This window comes from Mastigoproctus giganteus, chromosome 12, assembly GCF_048544385.1.
Source record: "Mastigoproctus giganteus isolate SK-2022 chromosome 12, ASM4854438v1, whole genome shotgun sequence".
Lineage (NCBI taxonomy): Eukaryota > Metazoa > Arthropoda > Arachnida > Uropygi > Thelyphonidae > Mastigoproctus > Mastigoproctus giganteus.
Genome location: NC_143586.1, coordinates 43,749,579 through 43,768,876, shown reverse-complemented (window position 1 = coordinate 43,768,876; position 19,298 = coordinate 43,749,579). Strand labels below are relative to the sequence as shown.

Here is a 19,298-nt window from a genome sequence, read left to right as displayed (position 1 = left end):
CGTGGTTTAGAACAATAGAGGCCGTATAAAACCATGACGGACATTTACGCAGCTGGGGACCATCAAATCAACTCTGTTCTTGAACTTTTGGTTAAATTAAACGTAGCTCATTGTACGTTCGTTAGTGGATTGACGCTGTTGTTGTTGATCAGGTCACATCCAAGAAACCTCTAAGAGGCTGTACCAGGCATGATGAAAGGACTAACAATAACGGACGCTAAACATTTACTTTGGGCGGCAGTTTAACCCCATTACTTGTATTGTTTCCGGAAGGCGGTGAAGAAAGGAAGAATGCAATTTGCTGACATCATGAGGAGTAGCCCCATTTCTGTGCTAATACCGAGTTCTGTTCAGTTAATGAAAGTTTTTCATTATAGTGGTATGCTTTGTATCCACGGAGTGTATCGTACGCAATTTTTGTAATATATACCCATATCTTAGGAGAGCATGCGAAGTGAAACGAAATGTGGCCATTCTTCAATTTATTTAGGTTATTCATGAAGTGTTTTTTCACGCACAACCCACATCTTGGGTCTAATTACACTTCCGGTTTAAAACTATTTCTGTCCAGCATTATAAAAGAAAAAAGGGAATGGACTAGGTGTACCCAGGGTTCTTATGGTTTTTTCGCTCTACTATATTTTGAGTTATCTCTAAAAGTTTTAATAGTCAGCCCTTTGATAAACTGCTGAAGTTTATAGCATATATCCTATATGGATAGAGAATATTATGGTCCTTGGACGCCATAAAACCATCTGCTTCTAAGAAGGAATTAATTTACTAAGAGGCGGGCAGAAATTCAATCCTGAAATATTTGTCAATCTTTTTGGTGGTCCATAATATTCTAAATATTATGAACTACAGAGCTATTTAAAATTCGCGCTACCAAAATATTAAAATTTACGAGTATACATTTTTTCCCCTCCTGGCAGGTGACGTAATCAAGTATTTATGATACCATATGAAAAGTAATTATAATAAATGTTGCAAATATATATATTCGGCGTTGATGTTCGCATACGTTTTCGAAAAAAAAAAAAAAAAAAAAAAAATGTTACATTAAAAACGTGCTCAGACACGGATGAACAAACCTATATGGATGATTTTGTGTAGATATAACTTTACCACTGTTTTATGTAGGTGACGCCACTGTTCTGTATGCGTAGTCATAAAAGTGTTGCCACAGATTTGGTTTTGTAAGACTGGATAACCAAAATTGAGAGAAAGTGCTGCTTCATTTTGGATTGAGAAAATTTTGAACCACCTTCTGCTACAAGAATATTCATATTAGTTTTAATCTTCTATTTTTCTTAAAGGAAACCCTATTCGGAAGCATTTGAGGAAATTATGCATTCCTATGGAATGAGCATCAAGGGGTGCACATAGAGCTTTTCATATTTTCTCTTGAGAGACCTTGGGATGTTCAGTGGACCTGATGACAGCAATTATGGATTTTGAAAATAATAAATAAATCTGCAGCCATCGTCAATCCACTTCAGGATGGAGGTCTCCTCAATGTCATGTTGAGGGAATGGACCATAATCTGCCACGCTGGTTGCGGTTTGGCAGATCGACTGTATTTAGAAGTCGGGGGCTTTACACTCCCCCACTGGTCTACTCAAAGTGTGCTATTGTACTTCCGCTCCTGACCGCTCGGCTACGGAGGCCGTTTGGATTTTGAAACGACCTCCAAATGTAGACACTCGAGAAAGTTTGTGGAGCGCACGAGAAGACAATTGAAAGGCATCGACAGTTCTTGTAGTGAGTGACTAGTCGTAACCCTTGAATTTTCCTGAGGAAAATTTAGAGGTTAGCACTATCGTACATTACTGCGAAGTTGAATGCCTGCACCGTTTTTGTGGGTTGTGTGTGATGTTGGTCGACTTTTCCTTCTTATACCTTCTCAAAATATGGTGAACAGCATTAAGTTTCTTCGTAATATTATGATAACTGAATTGGTAATGATACATTGTTGGAACATATGCAAAGGCATCTTTCATTAATTTCACATACCACAGATTTGCTCCATCTGTAAGAAACATGATTATATTTCAGTAAAAGCTGTTTAAATTTTTCTTGTGCCAAAGCAACTAAGACTCCAAAGCATCAGTACATTGTTTGTAAATTGCGTGTATTCTTGGACAGATTTGTTATTTCTTTTTAATGTCCAGTAAACGTTGTTATTGATAACGAAAAAAAATGAAGTGTCAGCGTTTAATTTATTAGCAACTCTTAAAGTTGTAAATTAAGAGCCCTTTTACGTTGATCACATGATTGTGACGTCATGGAACATATTAATAGTGGAATACTCCAAAACTGGGGTTTTGCCATCGAATTAATTTTGCCAATACGTCTAGTCTCATCTGACTCACGCACGATGATTCACAGTGAGGTATATTAAGAGCTGCATTGATGAATATTGCAATGAAAATAATTTTAAACGATTATATTTAAACAACTATGATTTAATAAAACATAATTGAAAATATATACACAACTGTCTTTCTCTTTCGACAATTGGTTTTGACAAACCAAAAATGTACTCATTCATAAATTAGTACATTTTTGGCTTAGCATTCTGTTATTTCTTCAATCCATATTTGTTTTGTATGTTATTGGAAATGATAGATGTTTTATGCTTTACTGCGCAAGTAGTAAAGTGCACCTTCAGCTACAACAACGCAACGCGGTCCCTAAATTTAACATTCATGTCAAACTCAGCATAGATTTGTTCAAAATATTCGTTGAAACCGAAGATTAAAGTTTACCCAGCGGTCCAGATGGAGAATTCATAATAAGTCACTTCCGTGTAGCTGAAGATTCTAATCCAGGATTAAGTGGAAAATCCTTGCTCAGCATTAAAAGTGGAAAGGTAGGCTGTTAATCGAAACTGGCTTTTATCTTTTGCTCGGGCCTCTAAGGGTGGTCATACGTCAATTCCCTTTGTGATAAAAATGCTGACTGGGGCAAAATAGTTCGCACTTTCTGAAGAGGAATGTGGTACAAGGCTTTTACTGGTCAGTATTTCAGGTGAATGAAATGCGTGTTCAGGGATTTCCACATGTGTATTTTACGGTTCACTTACTGTGGCTAAGCTTGCTTTGTCATTACTCGTTCCGACCCTGTTCCCATGCTGTTTGCGTATGTTTACGTTAGTACTTTAATTTGTCCCGTGGGATGTGCAGTTTCTGGAATGAGAGGTGTGGCACGCGTGCGAATGACACTTCTTTTTTTTTTTTTTATCGAAAAAATGACGCACAACATATATCAGTCTACTGAGACTACTTTTTTGTTCATAGTTTATTTCTCGCTGATAATTAGCCCTCTGGTGGTTACATCAAAAATGAACTACACTTCAACTGTTTTCGAAATGAAACTCAGCCTTGAAGTATTACGCCCTCTTCACCCTTACGTCATCTTGTATCAATAACCACGTCATATGACATTTTATTTTCGAAAACAAGGAAGGAGTGTCTGAATAAATTTCTGTTTTAATAACTTAAATTTTATTATTGAAATTTCTTTTATAAAAATGTATAGCGTAACATTTTTTTTTTTTTTTTTTTTTTTTTTTTACAAATTTTCATGGGCAGGGGTCATAAAAACCAAATCACGGTGAAGGAACACCTTGAACACAACTATGTTAACTAGGCTCCCTATATCCGTATAAGTATGCTATGTCTGTAGAAGTGTTTACAAGCCGATTTGCATGTTGTGCGGGCCAGAGACTGAATAATTTAGGGGAAATCCCTACTCCCTCCGCCTGAAATCTTTGAACAGAATAACGTCCACAGAAAGATCAGCCAGCACGACTGATCCATCTGTGGTTTGGTTGAAACTGTATAAAGAAAGCAGGCAGTGTATTTCACGCAAATTCTTCAGTAAAAACGCTGACTAGGTCATAACTCAAGACTGTTCAAAACGAAGACCGCTTAGAACAGGTTACAATACCAGCAGCTCGCTCTCTCGTTGTGAAATTTATGTTACAACACCAGCTAAAAATTTTCAAAACATCAGCCAAAAAAAAGTACAATCATGTGTAGGAATAATGACCAAAATATGGATGTATCATCACCAACTGAATATAACAATAATTATTAAATTCTTTGTTACAGGTTTGTTAGTTTTAGATGTGATAAAAAAAAAAGTTCAGTCCCCAAACTCACACAGATCACACCTCCACTTCTGGTGTGAAATGAAGCTTATTGGATCCCCCTTTCGAAGTGTCAGTCGTAGTCTCTAACACTATATACTGATCAAGGGGACTTAAAACTTGGGGGGGGGTACAAACAAACCAGGGATCTAAATCCGGGATTCGTTTTCTCCGAAGAGTATTCCTGCTTCACTATTTGACTAAGCAGGACCAAATCATAATGAACAATGCCCTGCGAGTTAAAAAATACCATAAGCATGATTTTCACAGTTCGAGATTGCTTTGCTTTATTGGGCCTTGGAGAATCGAATCTTTCACTGGGAGGTCTGTTTCTGGGCCATAGCGGTTCACCCACGATTCATTACCAGTAACCATGGAAGAAACAAAGTGCCAGTTAGTAGCAGCATGTGGACAAAGATCCGTTATATGCGAAAACTCGCCTCCCTGTGATCATCAGTGAAGATGCAAGACACAAACTTGGCTGAACGCATCTCATTTCCATTCTTGTGATAAAATTGATTGACATGTGCTAAAGGCAAATATCCGTCCATCTATTCTACAACTGTCTTTCCTTAATTTTAAATAGCAGTTTCACTAACAACGTAAGCTCGTATTTGTGATTGAATCATAGTGTGCATAGTAAATGCTAGAAAAGTGTTATGTGCTACTGTAAATGCTAGAAAAGTGTTGTGTGCTGTATATGACATATTGCGTTAGGTTCTGTTGTGTGTCCTGGCATTTGGCCGCAGGGCCCCTGGTGGGACTCCACGTTGCCCGCACACACCACTAGGAGGTAGCCAGTCTGCCCATTATTCTCTGGCTTGTCTCCGCCAGGGTCGCCAGAGCTTCCTGGACGGAGACAAAAAAAAAAAAAAAAAAAAAGGTAGAGTCGGGGAAGTACAGAGTGTACGCAAGAAAGGAGGGTATAGCTAGAAATATGGAGGATGTAGGCGAAGGCATCCTCCAGGTTATCAATGGAGCAATAAGCGCCATCAGTTGAAAGGGGAACCCGGGAAAGACGATAAATAAGACATCAAGGGAGCCGTGTGCAAGTTGCCACTGAGGAATGAGGTGGCCCATACGCCAGTTGATCCTATCCAGGTTAAGATCGGTTGGTCAGTTAGGTAAGGATCAGATGTTTGGGTTGTTCCTATTTTGTGTTGGCAATAGGGTGCTCCGTCTTGTGAAGAGGGCTTGTGCAAACTTGGTAAACTCATAGTAGTAGTTTTCTTCTGTGATGAATAAGTGTTCATTTCCTTGAGGGTTATCTTGTATACGAGTAAACAGGATGCTGCGGAGGGCCTCAGTGTTGACAGGTATATACTAGATGGTTCCAGTCTTCTATTTCACCACATGCACAGTAAGGGTTGTCAATGATTCCCATGGATGTTAATTTATGGTTTATTGATCCGTGTCCAGTAATGAGGTAGGTGGTATAAAGACCAGGAGAAAACCAATATGGAGATTTAGGAAATAGGGCATTCACATAAGGTATAAATTTCTTGGTGATTGGGCCCTTGTCGGTAGCAGTCCATCTGTCCTGCCAGGTCTGAAGTAGTAGGATGGCAATTTTTTCTTTTCCTGCCTGATTTCATTGATGGAGTGTCCAAGGTTATTGATGGAGTGTCCAAGGATAGTTGCTGGTATACCCCTGGATAGACAGTAGTGGAGGCCCCTTCGAATAACCTCAAGATCAAGCGGAAGGACGCCCGCAAGAACCTGAAGGGCTGGGTTGCCAACTGCGCAGCATGCCCTTGTAATAGTAAGAAGGATGGTGCGCTGGATGGTTCCCAGTTTACGTGTGATTGAATCATTGGTTTTTGAAATTTAAGGGTCAGGCCTTGAGTACATGTACAGGTCTGGAGGCCTTATTTTAGGAAGGGTGTAGAGTTGCTTCAGCGAGTACAGAGTACGGCAACAAGATTGGTGAGGGGAACGAAGGGGTTCTCTTACCAAGAAAGGCTTAAATTCTGCAAATTGCTGCGTCTGAAGACTAGGCACCTGTGAGGTGATATGATTGAGGTGTATAAAGCTTTGAATGGGTTGAGCAGGCTCAATTCTGGTGGGATTCTTCCCCTTGCTCAGATTACGAACCTGAGGGGGCATAAATTCAAATTGAGGAAAGACAGTTGTAGAATAGATGTGCGGAAATTTGCCTTTAGCCAGCGGGCGGTCGATTGCTGGAAGAAACTTCCATCTGTCGTTGTGGAAGTTGATAGCTTAAATTCAAGGAGGAACTGGACAAACTTTTTGGGGGAATGGATGTATGAAATGTTTTTTTTGTTGTTTTTTTTGGCTGTTTTTTTGGCCATATAAGCTTGGTTTCTTGCATCATATGCCTCTACTACTACGTCCCCATTAATTACTTAGGGGATGATGAATACAGTTGTATCCTCCAACTAAAATAGATTGAAATACGATCCACCATCTTCCTGCTAAGAAGTACTTCTGTAAAAACATGTAATAAACTAAACGACTTAATAATAAAGCTGCAATCTGTTATGCCTTACGAAACCCGTTCTTAAATATCTGTTGTCTGTGGTCTTGTCCTTGAGTTTTGCATTTATCAAGACAAATCGTAATTATTTAGAAGGTCTCGATGACGTTCGAGTTTATGATGATAGTTACGAAATTTCTTAATTGAATAATCGCTTTTGTCGCTAAGTAGATCTCAATAAGAGTAGAGTGAGCAGTTTGTTAATCGCCAACATAATGTTCCATGGTTGATAAATGGCTTTCAAGCAAGGCAGTTATTTTTTGGTACACATGATAAAGTCAAAACTTTGACCTCCCCCTTTTTTTTGACAAAATGTTTGTCGCTTGGAGTAGAGACTGAACTTTATATTATAACCTTTTATTATTAAAAAAAATAAATAAAAAAATTAAATTTCTGTTTAACTTTGTATGGCCGAGGCCAGAACATTACCGTATTTAGCGATCATGTGGACGTGAACCACGGCGAAATCAAATCTAATTCTATTATAGGATAGAATTTGTATAGGGAAATGCGTTAGTTGTTATTCAATTAAGGCTTATAATACTTATTATTAATTAATTTAAATGGTCTATAATACATATAATTTAATGCGTAAGAATTGAAAATTAATGAAAAAATTTAACAATATTTACGTAAACACATATTAGAGCGATTCGGTAACAAAAAACCGTAATTACGAAAATAATTCTATACAGTATAATAATTCAAAATAAGGATTTTTCAGTTCAGTTTTACTTTGTTACTACATTTCAAGCTCAGTTTGAAAGTATGCATTTTGAAAAGCTTCCGTGCTGTTCCCCCTTTCTGGGTTCGTGTAGGGGTTGTTGTAGAGCGTTTATATCGGACAATGATCAATTGTATGTTAAGTTTTCTTCCATTTTATAGAGAATTTTTGCTTGCTCTGAAGCTGATTTTAATTGTGGGCTGAACCAGAACTTCGCGCGATTGGAGATTTTTGCATTTTGAAGCTCTTTCGTAAGCAATATGCAGCTGTGCATCCGAGAGTCGTCCTAAGATATCATCTATGGAGGGTAGGTAGATTTAACAATATTTAAAAAGTTAAGCCATGGGGCGATCACTTAATTCAACGACTGGTGCATGATCGTATCTTAATTGTCATCATCTGAATCTTCTGTGGATTTCTCCTTCTCGAAATACTCTCCCTACAACTTTACACACTTTCGCCACCGTCTTGCCCACGCATTAAATGATTCTTGCAAGTCATTTTTCGAAAGACTGCGAAGTGCTTCCGTTGTGGCTCAGCGAGCATCGTTGTGTCCGACGCGAAACGCTTGCCTTTCAGAGCTTTCTTCAGACGTGGAAACAGGAAGAAATAACACGGGGCTAAATCCAGTGAATAAAGGGAGATGTGGCAGAACCTCAGCACCTATGGCAGTGATCACTTCCTGCACTGTATTAACCATATGGGGACTGGCATTGTCTTGATAAAGAAATCACTTCACACCGGAAAGTTTGGTCACACCGGAATATGACCGTCTTACCAAGACACTCATTACCATACGCTTCATTCCTCTCTTTAACTGTTTCCGATGCATTTAAGCCGCGTCTGACTCAAGAACGAATCACATATCGCTGTTCAATCTGTATGTCCGACATGATGCTTGCTTCAAAGCGATTGTCAGTGACACAAGTATTGGCATGCGCACACAGTCTGCTCAGTAGCGATGAGGGAGAGCGCCTCTAGTGGCGATTATGGAAAGTTCTCGCGGTAAGCATAAAACCTTGCGCCAGTCCGCTAATTAAATGATCACTCCTCGTACTAGGTAATGGCGCTGAATGCCCTCTTGTGATAGGCGTTTTGAATTGTCAGCTACAAGGTGTCCATGGTACTATCCATTTATCCTTTAAATATTTGTGTTTATGAAGAGATATATTCATATTTTCTGTCATGACGGAATCTACATTTGTGTTTAAATTTGGTAAATATGAGCCAAGAACAGTTCCAGTAATCATGGAATAGTACCTCCGCAATGCACCAAAGGAAGAAAGACAGGAATAGAATAGTTGAAAGACCAAGGGGTTATTGAATTAAAAAAATAATAATAAAATAAATAAATAAAATACGTAATGTATGCAGTGCGTTAAATTTTTACGCGTTCGATTTTTTGTTGAATTTATTTTCAGTGATTAATTAATATTATATAAAAGTTTTCACTTCACTGCGCATACCTCAATAATATTCACTAAACTTTTTGTAATTTACTTTAGTTTTTTTTGTGGATTTTAATAAAAATTGAAATGTAACACGTATTTCACGTTCTGTGATTTAATAAATTAAACAAATTGGAGCACATACCTCAGATCGTGGTATGTTGTTAACACTTTCGTAATGTAGTTTACTTATTTCTTCCTGGATTTTATTACCAATTGAAGTATAACACATTTAATGTTCATGCCTCATACACCTCAACCAGATGTTTGGTTGTCAAAATTTTACAGTCCACACCTTCTGAACCGTTGTTCATACATGTATCGATTTCCACTCATCTGTATCTGGTTCCCCCCATACAGTACTTTGAATAGCTTTGATTTGTTTCCTTTGGAATTCTTAGCGAAGTCATACGTTATTTATTCCTTAAGTGCTATCTCAAGTTGAGAGTTGTCTACATTTCAATGCATATGCTCGTGAAATATGTTATTGAGTGCAAGCGATTTATCAAAATAAACGTTACATTGGTATCACACTCTTTAAGAGAATTCGAATTATCTTAGAAAAAAAAATTATGGATTCATACATGTGCTTTGGATGATTCTGTGTTCTAGTTTATGAGGTATTTCAAAAGACTTCGACATTGGTTTTATAACTATAAATGAAACAGTTTACTAGATAGGAATAAGTAGGGCGTTGTTTTGAAAATTAAAGCCTTTTCCTTGCTGTGATATGGAGGTATTGGTTCTTCTTTCTACTTAATAACTGCGAGAAAAGTCACAGAATCAGGCAAGTGCTGAATTTGATTCGTTCTTTTAACTATCTGATGGTTGGCCAAAGTACAGAATTTCTCAAGAAGCTGTCTCTTTCGCATATTTTTATTATAATGAGGTTGCGAACTTCGTTCAGAAATTGGACCTGCCTAGTTTCTTACACGTGCATGTCTAGCCGAAAATTGCGAAGTGAAGACAGCGAAATCAGCAGTGCCAAAACCTTAGTGACCTAAGGATGTCAGAATTTAAATAATAAAAAAAAAAGAAGAAATTCATGCCATTCTTTTATATTTTATGAAATGTTGTTTCGAAATTAAGACTATTTTAAAATTAAATTTAAATTGCAAATACTATGGTACTATAGTCTAATCGAGACAGAACTTGTCTTATGCCTGGCTAATCAAGGCTTACCTAGGGCCCCCTAATTGGAGGGCCTCTGAACAAATTCCTTTCAACAAAAATAATATACTTTATTAAGAAGTATATTATTACGAAACAATACATTTATTAAGAAATATATTGTTTCGTATTTGTAAATAGTTTCCGTTGTCTTTTCATCCATAGAATGTTAATTTTTTATAGTAATGCCAATTTTTCACCACATGAAATTAATAATATAGTTTATGCTGTTCGCCTAACTTACTATACATTAAGGTGACGTTTCGGGTATCTTACCGATAACCGTCATCAGACCATGCTGTTGGGGGAAGAGAAAATAAAGGGTTACAAATTTGAATATTTTAGAATATTACAGTTACAATTACCAATTTTACAATTACGATTCTAAAATATTAAGTTTTCAATTGCCGTTACAATGTATAGAAGTCACCTTGATGTATAGTAATTTAGACAATAGCCTAATTAATAAATTATATTATTAATTTCATGTGGTATGAGTGGTATTAATATAATAATAACCTCAATGGAAAACAATCACGTAGCGTCCTTCCCTAACTATAACGTTAATTTTGTTTTTACATTTTTATTATTGATCGATTTTTATTTACAACAGTTATTTATGTTATGTGCCGTGGAGGTCACCCCTTCCAAAAAAATGAAATAATCCCCCATATTCATATTTTGAAATTATACAATAGCTAAATGCTGTTTTGACCTTTACAAAATTATGAGACGTAGGACTTTCTCTTCCTCTTTTTGTCCCTAACAGGTTTTAAATTTCATCACTATTCAGTACGTGTACTGTCTTTTACCCACAGCAGAATTTCATGTTTACGATGAGTTGCCTTGGGATTGCACTACTTTTAAACTAATTACTTTTGTCAAATAGCTGATCTGCCATTTAAAATGGTGAGAAATACTATGTCATCCTATCTCGGTATTTACTGATCCATCATCAGAGAGTAAGTGGGTTCTTTATTTCTTAAGGAATAAAGTTAAGGAGATCTTTCCCCTAAGAAGTTAAGAGAATGAGACCGAAGGAGCCAATTCCACTCCTATATCTAAAAATTTGGAAACAATTTTTTTAATTGCAACAATTTTAATAATAAAATTACAGATAACTTTTAATTTATTCCGTATAATGCGAATTAGTTCCTTCTTACCTCCTGAGTAAAATCAAAAGTGCCTTTTTGTATTAAAAATGACAAGTGTTGTTAGCATTATGAATCAGTTTTCCTCTTTTAATAGAGGCTATTCGAGCTGCCATATTCAAAAATGAATGTGGAAGCTCCAAATATGCCTATATTGGTATCAGAAGATATTAGTCCCCCACCCTTTCCATCATATGCTTAATTTGGTTTAAATCAGATGCGTGCGCGCACTGATGCGTCCCACATGTTGATCTCACAAACCTACTTTCTAAACATGTAAAGTAGGCTAAAAGGTGTTTCCAACCACGGTGTACTTGATTTGAATATTGTTAAGAAGGATATCATGTTCAAGCGTAGTATTTTGAAATTTCATGGCAGCTGTTTCGTCATAATTGCAGAATCAAAGAAAATGACATCACTGGGCAAAAACCCTGACAAGTTAAGGATAATGGGTTTACTCCAACCTATAGAGAATATTCACGTAGTGTGTTAGCTGAAGAGAACGCCTGGTAGTTTCATTCTAAGAGCATGACGGGCACTGTTGTACCTGTGCCTTTTATCCATTGTGACGAATTGTGTGGAGAATGTAGAAAATCAGGTTGCTTGCGCCCATACAATTCACCTCCAACGCACCCACACAACAGGCTCTGTACAGTAGGCTAATTCTCACGAGCATCAATATGGAGGCACTACTACCTTGGATGGGACTTTCAGCGTTATTGTGAAGTTGACAGGCTGTCACAGGATGTTACGTGCACCGTATTTCCCTTCAACGTAAATGAATGGTTTCGCTTCAGCGGTCAAAACTGAAAACAAGAAAAGTTGTTTCGCTTTTCTCCATTTCCTTTTAAAACATACATCGTTGCTAGGCAACCGGTCTGTTAATAGTTCATTAGAGAATGAAATGTCCTTGGCATCAACTCTTAAAAGTAATTGCACAAACCGAACTACGCATGTTCAATACTCATTTCCTGCTTGAAGTATGAATTATTGGCAACTTTTCCCAAATTTTTATAGAAATATCATAGAAAAAAAATCGCCTTTTTGCTAAAAAAATTTAGTATTTAGCCTGAGAAATATACTGCATTGCTCACAGTTTTTATAATATACACTTCGAATGAATAATATTTAGTTTATCTTATTTTATTATTAGAAGTCCAAAGTATAATTTTCAGGTACATTTAAAAGGATTTCTCGCCTAATAATTCTTATTTTACTTTTAATTTTCCTGTGAATTATAACTGGGCACGTATAAATTTTTCCCCCTGACCAACACTTTAAATTCAAGACTTAAAAGTGGTATAGAAAGTAGTTTGGTGGAGGGAGGGGAACCATATGTATACCACGCATTACACTTGCCACCTGTATAACGAGTTGCCTGGTATTGCACTACTTCAAATTAACAGCAAGTTCTTTCAAAACTCTTAAATTGATTACTACTATCTTCTTCCATTCCGGTTGAGTGGGAGAAGACAGAGCGGTAATCAATAGACACTGCCCTTCGTGGATTAATGTTATTAGCGGAGTCCCCCAGGGTTCAGTGTTGGGTCCATTGTTGTTTTCTGTATTTATTAATGATATTGATGATGCTATAACAGGCTTAATGTCTAAGTTTGCAGACGATACGAAGATCGGCAGGTTTGTTAATGGCACTAATGACAGTACGCTGCTGCAACAGGATCTAGAAAAGTTGAGCACATGGGCTTGAGAGGTGGCAACTGAAGTTTAACATTGACAAATGTAAAGTACTGCATATGGGAAGCAGTAACCCCAGAGTAATGATGTATCAGCTGTGTGGTACTACACTGACAGTGGTAGAGAATGAAAAGGACCTGGGGGTAATTGTGCAGGCAGATATGAAGTTTTCTGAGCAATGCAGACGGTCTGCAAGAGTAGCTCATGGTGTCTTGTTAATGATATACAGGAATTTTTCAAGCAGGGATAAGGAGGTGATTATTCCCTTGTTAATGCTAAAAATGACTAACTTGATATTGCACTATTTGAAACAATCAGTGTTTCTCTTTTGAGATGAGATACTGTTTATTTGAATATGTAATGCTCTCCACCTTTACCACGAGTTGCCTCGATACTGCGCTACATTAAGCATTTTTCTCTTGAGGCAACTAATTTTAAAATAAGTGTGTGGCATTCACGGAAAAAGAGGGGGGGAAAAAAAGAAAAACAAAATTGTCTTTTTGTTTTCTATTGCAAACCTTAGTTTTGAAGTAGTGCAATACTAAGACATTGCAGATAGATTGTGTTTTGTATGTGAAATCTATGCCATTTACAGAACTTTTTTTTTTTTTTTTTTTTCCTAATACAACGTTGGTTTGTATTAGGATTTCCTAAGTCTAAACCACGAAAAGGATATGCGTATAACTATTATTATTTTTGTGTATACCTTATTAAGGAAGGAAACTTTTCAAACTTTCATTTTCAAGTTTATCCTGGCTGCCTTTCTTGGGTTCGTGGGCAACTACTTACAATTTTTGAATCTGCTTGAACAGTACTTTTAAGTTTCGGGACTTCTGAAGTATATAACATAATAACTGGTGCACTGTGTCTTGGTTAGTCAATTCCCCCAAAATTACGGAGTCTAAGACAATAACTCAGAGTATTAACTTATTGTGCCATCTCTGTTTACTGTACTTGGTCAACTTTGTTGCCTGTAATAAAGAACAACCAGTTGGTTACTACATTGAGATTTGTACTCCTAGTCTAAAATTCAATTTCTTTTCTTGAGTTGTCCATAACTGTTATCCTTTCAAAGGCATCTTAAGCGGTTTCATAATATACATTATTTTTGTTATTTTTATTTATTTCTGGGTACTTTCCCACCAGGAGAGCCTGCCCATTGTCTGTCTACCTCACGAGGAGTTGAGCCACAACTAAGTGTGGATCGTGGCGGACTTTCGAATGCCCAAAACGAGTTTGGGACCATTCAGAGACAAAAAATAAATAAAATAAAAAATCCCGCAACAACTAGTGAAGATGAAAGACTGGTGGATGACTGCGATGCTTTACTCAGGTAGCCATGCATTCAACATTCTACATTAATTTCATGTAGACTGTTGATGAAAGTGTCTTCTTCAATACTGTAACAATGTTGCGAACAGTATCTATTTTAAACTACTCTTACATTTGGACAATGAAATATGCACCTAAATTTGGTACCAGAAGTGTCATATTTACTCGCGTGGTCATTTCGGTTTTCGAAAATGAATATATAGCGAGTCAAACTTGAACTCGTAAAGAATAAGCACAGTTTATGGAAATTGTTGGTTGATTATAGAGGATAGTACGGTAACACAGAGATAAATGAAGATACAGAAGACAGAGGTGGGATGCCATAAGACAGAACTCTGAAACCAGGAGAGAGAGAGAGAGATTGTGACATATCAGTAATGTCGTTCTTCCAACACTGATGCAATTTTATGGCATAAATACTTTAGGTTCTGACATGGGACATTGTCCAAAAGAACAATGTCCCATATCAAAGTTTCTGTGTGATGATTTGTTTTGGGGTTCATCGATGTTATGGCCTATTTAGAATTCCGATCTGCATTGGGATACATTGGAAAAACCTATAAGGACTCAATCAGAGAGACAAAGTCAGTTGTCCAATAATTTGACCTTACGCTTATACCTCTGGAATTCAAAAAATATTTTTCAAGCAGCACTGCAACATTCACTGAAAAATTACTCACATGGCAACTGCAATCGCACTTCTTTGGCACTCTGTAATAAGCCTTACCGTGACGCTTATTGGCTGGGTAGAGACTTAAGCACCTAGTGCAAACAAGAAAATGTCACTCTATCCCTATATATGAAGGTATAAGATGTGTATTTTGTCGTCCCAGATAGGTGGAGTCTGGGTGCGATTACTTCCATGTTAACACGGTTGTTACTGATAGTTAAAGCTTCTGTACACTTCTATGCTATCTGTACTACTGTTTTATACGTTGTATAGACCTATATCGTATTATGCTTAAGCCCGGGTTGCATTATCGATTATTTCGGAAGTTGTTCTTGGTGATATTTGAAGAACCATCTACTTCTTTTTTATTATTAATGTCTGTACAAGTGTGTTCAAGGGCCAATTTGCATCTTCTCTGGGAAGAAAACTCCCAGATTAACCGCTGGAGAGTTCCCTACTCCTTCCGCTTTAAATCGGCTCACTACATTCCCAATTGGAGAGGTCTTTAAGAATTCCTCTAGTTAATTATGGGGTTCGAACCCATACTTCATCAAACGAGTTACAAGTGACGAAACCACTTCACTGTCACAGAAGTTACTTTGGGAAGGGTTTCAGAATACTATTGAGAGTATATGATGAATTTTAAACAGTGCCTTAGGGAACACGAGCTACCCCTTAATTTCCCCTAAACGTCTTTAATCACTGAAATTATAAGAAACTCCCATGATTGGATAAAGCAAATAATTCTCATTTAAAAACAAAGTTTTCAGACCTATTAACACTAAAGAAAAATTCTTACGGTATCTAGAATTTAAGATAGGTAAAGACTGGGCGAACAAGAAAACCAGGTATTAGTTTATAAATAAATAAATGCATTGCAATGGAAGCGTCCAACGGAATGAGGCCAGAATTTTTTGTATAAAATCATCACTATTTCTGTAATACGAATATGAGAGCAAGCACTGGTTTGCAGCTACATGATTACAAATGCCGTTACGGTGTATCGATTACATATACTGTACTCATATTTTAAACATGAAGTATAAATCGATGTAAAAATCATCCATCAACCTTGGTGTCTTTTTCTAGCTAACTCTGTAACTCTTCTGAATGTTTGCTAGTAATGATGTTACAGTTCACCAACTGTAGCGTGCTTGCATGTACCAACCTCGATTGATCTGCATTGAACCGTTTCGCTTGTTAAGTTAATCCTTCACCGGGCCAATTAGTTATAATTAAAATGACTGAGGTACGATGCAGAAGTTGCATAACAGAATTTTCAATGTAAATCCGAAGCGAAATGGAGATTAAATTACCTTAAGTAGTACTTCGGTAACAATTTACTGAGTTTTCGTTATTCTAAATCCACTTTATTTCTTTGTGTAAATGACTGGCAGTAACTAGTTTCGTTTTAAAACTAAGAATTATCTAACGGCTATTACTCAATTCGTTTCTTAGCATTTACTAGGGCTAGTCAAATGGAATCGGGTCAAAACGCATATAGACAAACTATTATACGTATTTATTCATAAATGCTCTAAAAATGCATTAATGAACTTATTTCACCGTTTCGGTGCCCTTATGAGTAGCACAGTTGGTAGAATCACCATCCTTTCTACACCGGGTGGTAAAGATCCGATTTCAATCCCGTTAATGAAGCGAGAAATTTTTATGGGCCTTTTTCATAAAGTGATTGAGTTATTCTGTCTCAGACAGAGGTAGCATGGTTTTTACTTCTGGAAACTCGACTACAGAACACGCAATTTACAGACAGTATAACGGCTCAATATAGCCTAAGTTGTTGATATGCCTGAAACTCTACAACAACCCACCGTTTCGGTAGTGTGCTGCTTTTAGAAAGACTCTCTGGTACTTCCAATAAAATTTTTGTAACTTATTCCTTTACTTCATCAATCGAGTTAAATCGAAAACCCTTCAGCTTTACCTTCTGGAAGCACATAGAAATCAAACTGGTTTGGCTGTATTTGGAAAAAAAAAATCCTAACAATGAATTTTCCTTGAAGGGACATTTGCGATAAAAAATACAAACAAAAAAAAAAACACATTTCTCAGGTTTTATTTTCTTGACAGTCTATTTTCTTGATAGAATTTTCTTGACAGTGGTTCCTTTGTACTGGATGTAACAGAGTTATTCCACGATTCACAAAATATTGCAAGTAGGTTACGCGCAAACTAAATCTGCGAAAGATTTGATCCGCGTGGGTCACAGTGGACCCACGCGGGAGGACCCCTACACTGTGTGAAAAAGGCCCGGATTCAAATTTCATCAATAACTTTGAGAGCTTTTATTTTTCATTCTGTGACTCACTCGGTCTCAGGTGTGGACAGCAAAGTTTTTCCTCCCGGAAACTCGGTATTTTTCTTCAGCAAAACAGGCAAATCGACAGGAGAACACACTCAATTTATAAACATATTACACATGGGCAGATGTGTTTATTCTTGGTTGGCTCTAATATGGCAGTTGTTCTGCTAAAGGTGCAGCATCCAACTTTTTGATGGTAGTAATAGTAGTGGCATGTGATGCAAGAAAGCAAGTGTATGAGCTTATGCAGCATCAGCCAAAAAAAAAATCACACCATTCCCTCCAAATGCCTGTCCAGTTCCTCCTTAAATTTATTCAACCTATCAACTTCCACAACGACAGATGGAAGTTTGTTCCAGCAATTAACCACCCGCTGGCTAAAGGCAAATTTCTGCACATCTATTCTACCTCTGTCTTTTCTTAATTTGAATTTATGCCCCCTTAGGTTCGTAATCTGAACGTGGAAGGATCCCATCAGAATTCAGCGTGCTCAACCCATTCAAGGCTTTATACACTTCAGTCAGATCACCGCGCAGGTGCCTAGTCTCCAGCCACTGCAATTTGCAGAAATTAAGCCTCTCTTGGTAAGAGGATCCCCCCACCTTCATTCCCCTCACCAATCTTGTTGCTCTTCTCTGTACACGCTCAAGTAAATCTACATCCTTCCTAAAATGATTCCTCCAGACCTGTACGCAGTGCTCAAGGCGTGGTGATTGTCCCTTTGCATAAGGCAGTACTCATTGCCTTATACAGAGCAACAATCACCTCCTTTTCCCTGCTAGCAAAATTCCTATATATCATTGACAAAACCCCATGACCTGCCCTGGCAGCCTGTCTGCATTGCTCAGAAAACTACATATCTGACTGCACAATTACTCCCAGGTCTTTCATTTTCTACCTCCTTAAGTGTAGTACCACACAGTTGTGACTTTCCTCTCGGGTTACTTCTACTCATATGCAGTACTTTGCATTTGTCAAGGTTAAACTTCAGTTGCCACTTCTTAGCCCATCTGCCCAAATTATCTAGATCCTGTTGCAGTAGCATACTGCCATTACTGTCATTAACAACCCTGCCAACCTTTGTATGAACTGCAAACTTCTACACTAAGCCTTATATACCTTCATCAATATCATTGATAAATGTACAAAACAACAGAGGACCCAACACCGAACCCTGTGGACTCCAGTAATAACATTAGTCCACGAAGAGCAGCACCCATTGATTACCACACTCTGTCTTCTCCCACTTAACCATCCTTTTATCCATTGTAGCAACTTACCCTTAATACCATTCTGCTCCAATTTGTACAATAGTCTTTCATGCGCAACAGTGTCAAAAGCTTTCCTGAAATCCAAATATATGATATCAAAATTATTTTTTGCATCCAGTTCCTTTGTAACCACATCATAATAACCAATCAAATTTGTCAGACAAGACTTTCCCTTAACAAACCCATGCAGTGTCTGAATTATTGCTGAAGTCTTGTCTAGATGATCCTGCAATGCATCTTTAACCAGTGACTCGATTATTTTACCCGAAACAGAAGTTAAACTAACTGGTCTGTAATTACTCGTGTCACCCTTCGATCCCCCTTTGTGAATTGGGGATACATTTGCACATCTCCAGTCCGTGGGAACTTCCCCTGAGTCCAAGGATGCTCTCATAATTATGGCTAAGGGTTTGCTTAGTTGCTTTTCTGCCTCCTTTAATATAACTGGATAGATCCCATCCACCCCAGGTACTTTTCTTATGTTTAACTTCAACAATTTCTCCTCCACTTTGCTCTCAGTTATTACAAAATCATTAAGTACTCTGCTACAATTTGATAACCTTCTGCCATTTTCAAACCTTAATAATTCCTGATGTGTGAATGTAGATGCAAAATACTCATTCAGTTTGTTTGCTGTCTGACCAGGATCATGAACAGTCAAATCATCGATGTCAAGTGGACCAATCAGATTAATCCCCTTCCTTTTAGAGTTTATATAAGTAAAGAAATCCTTGCTGTTTTTCTTAGCATCTTTTGCCAAGGACTTCTCGTAATCTGCCTTCGCCTGCCTAACCTCCTTTGTGACCTGATTGCAGACTAGCTTATATCTGCCATAGGCTTCCGAGTCTCTTGATAATTAATATG

General features: G+C 37.4%; 1 protein-coding gene across 4 annotated transcripts in view; it reads left to right on the top strand.

Annotated features, from left to right (window-relative positions):
- Positions 1-19,298, top strand: part of LOC150076977 (solute carrier organic anion transporter family member 4A1-like) — a 150,743-nt gene that overhangs the window by 53,245 nt on the left and 78,200 nt on the right. The gene's annotated exons all lie outside the window — the stretch shown is intronic.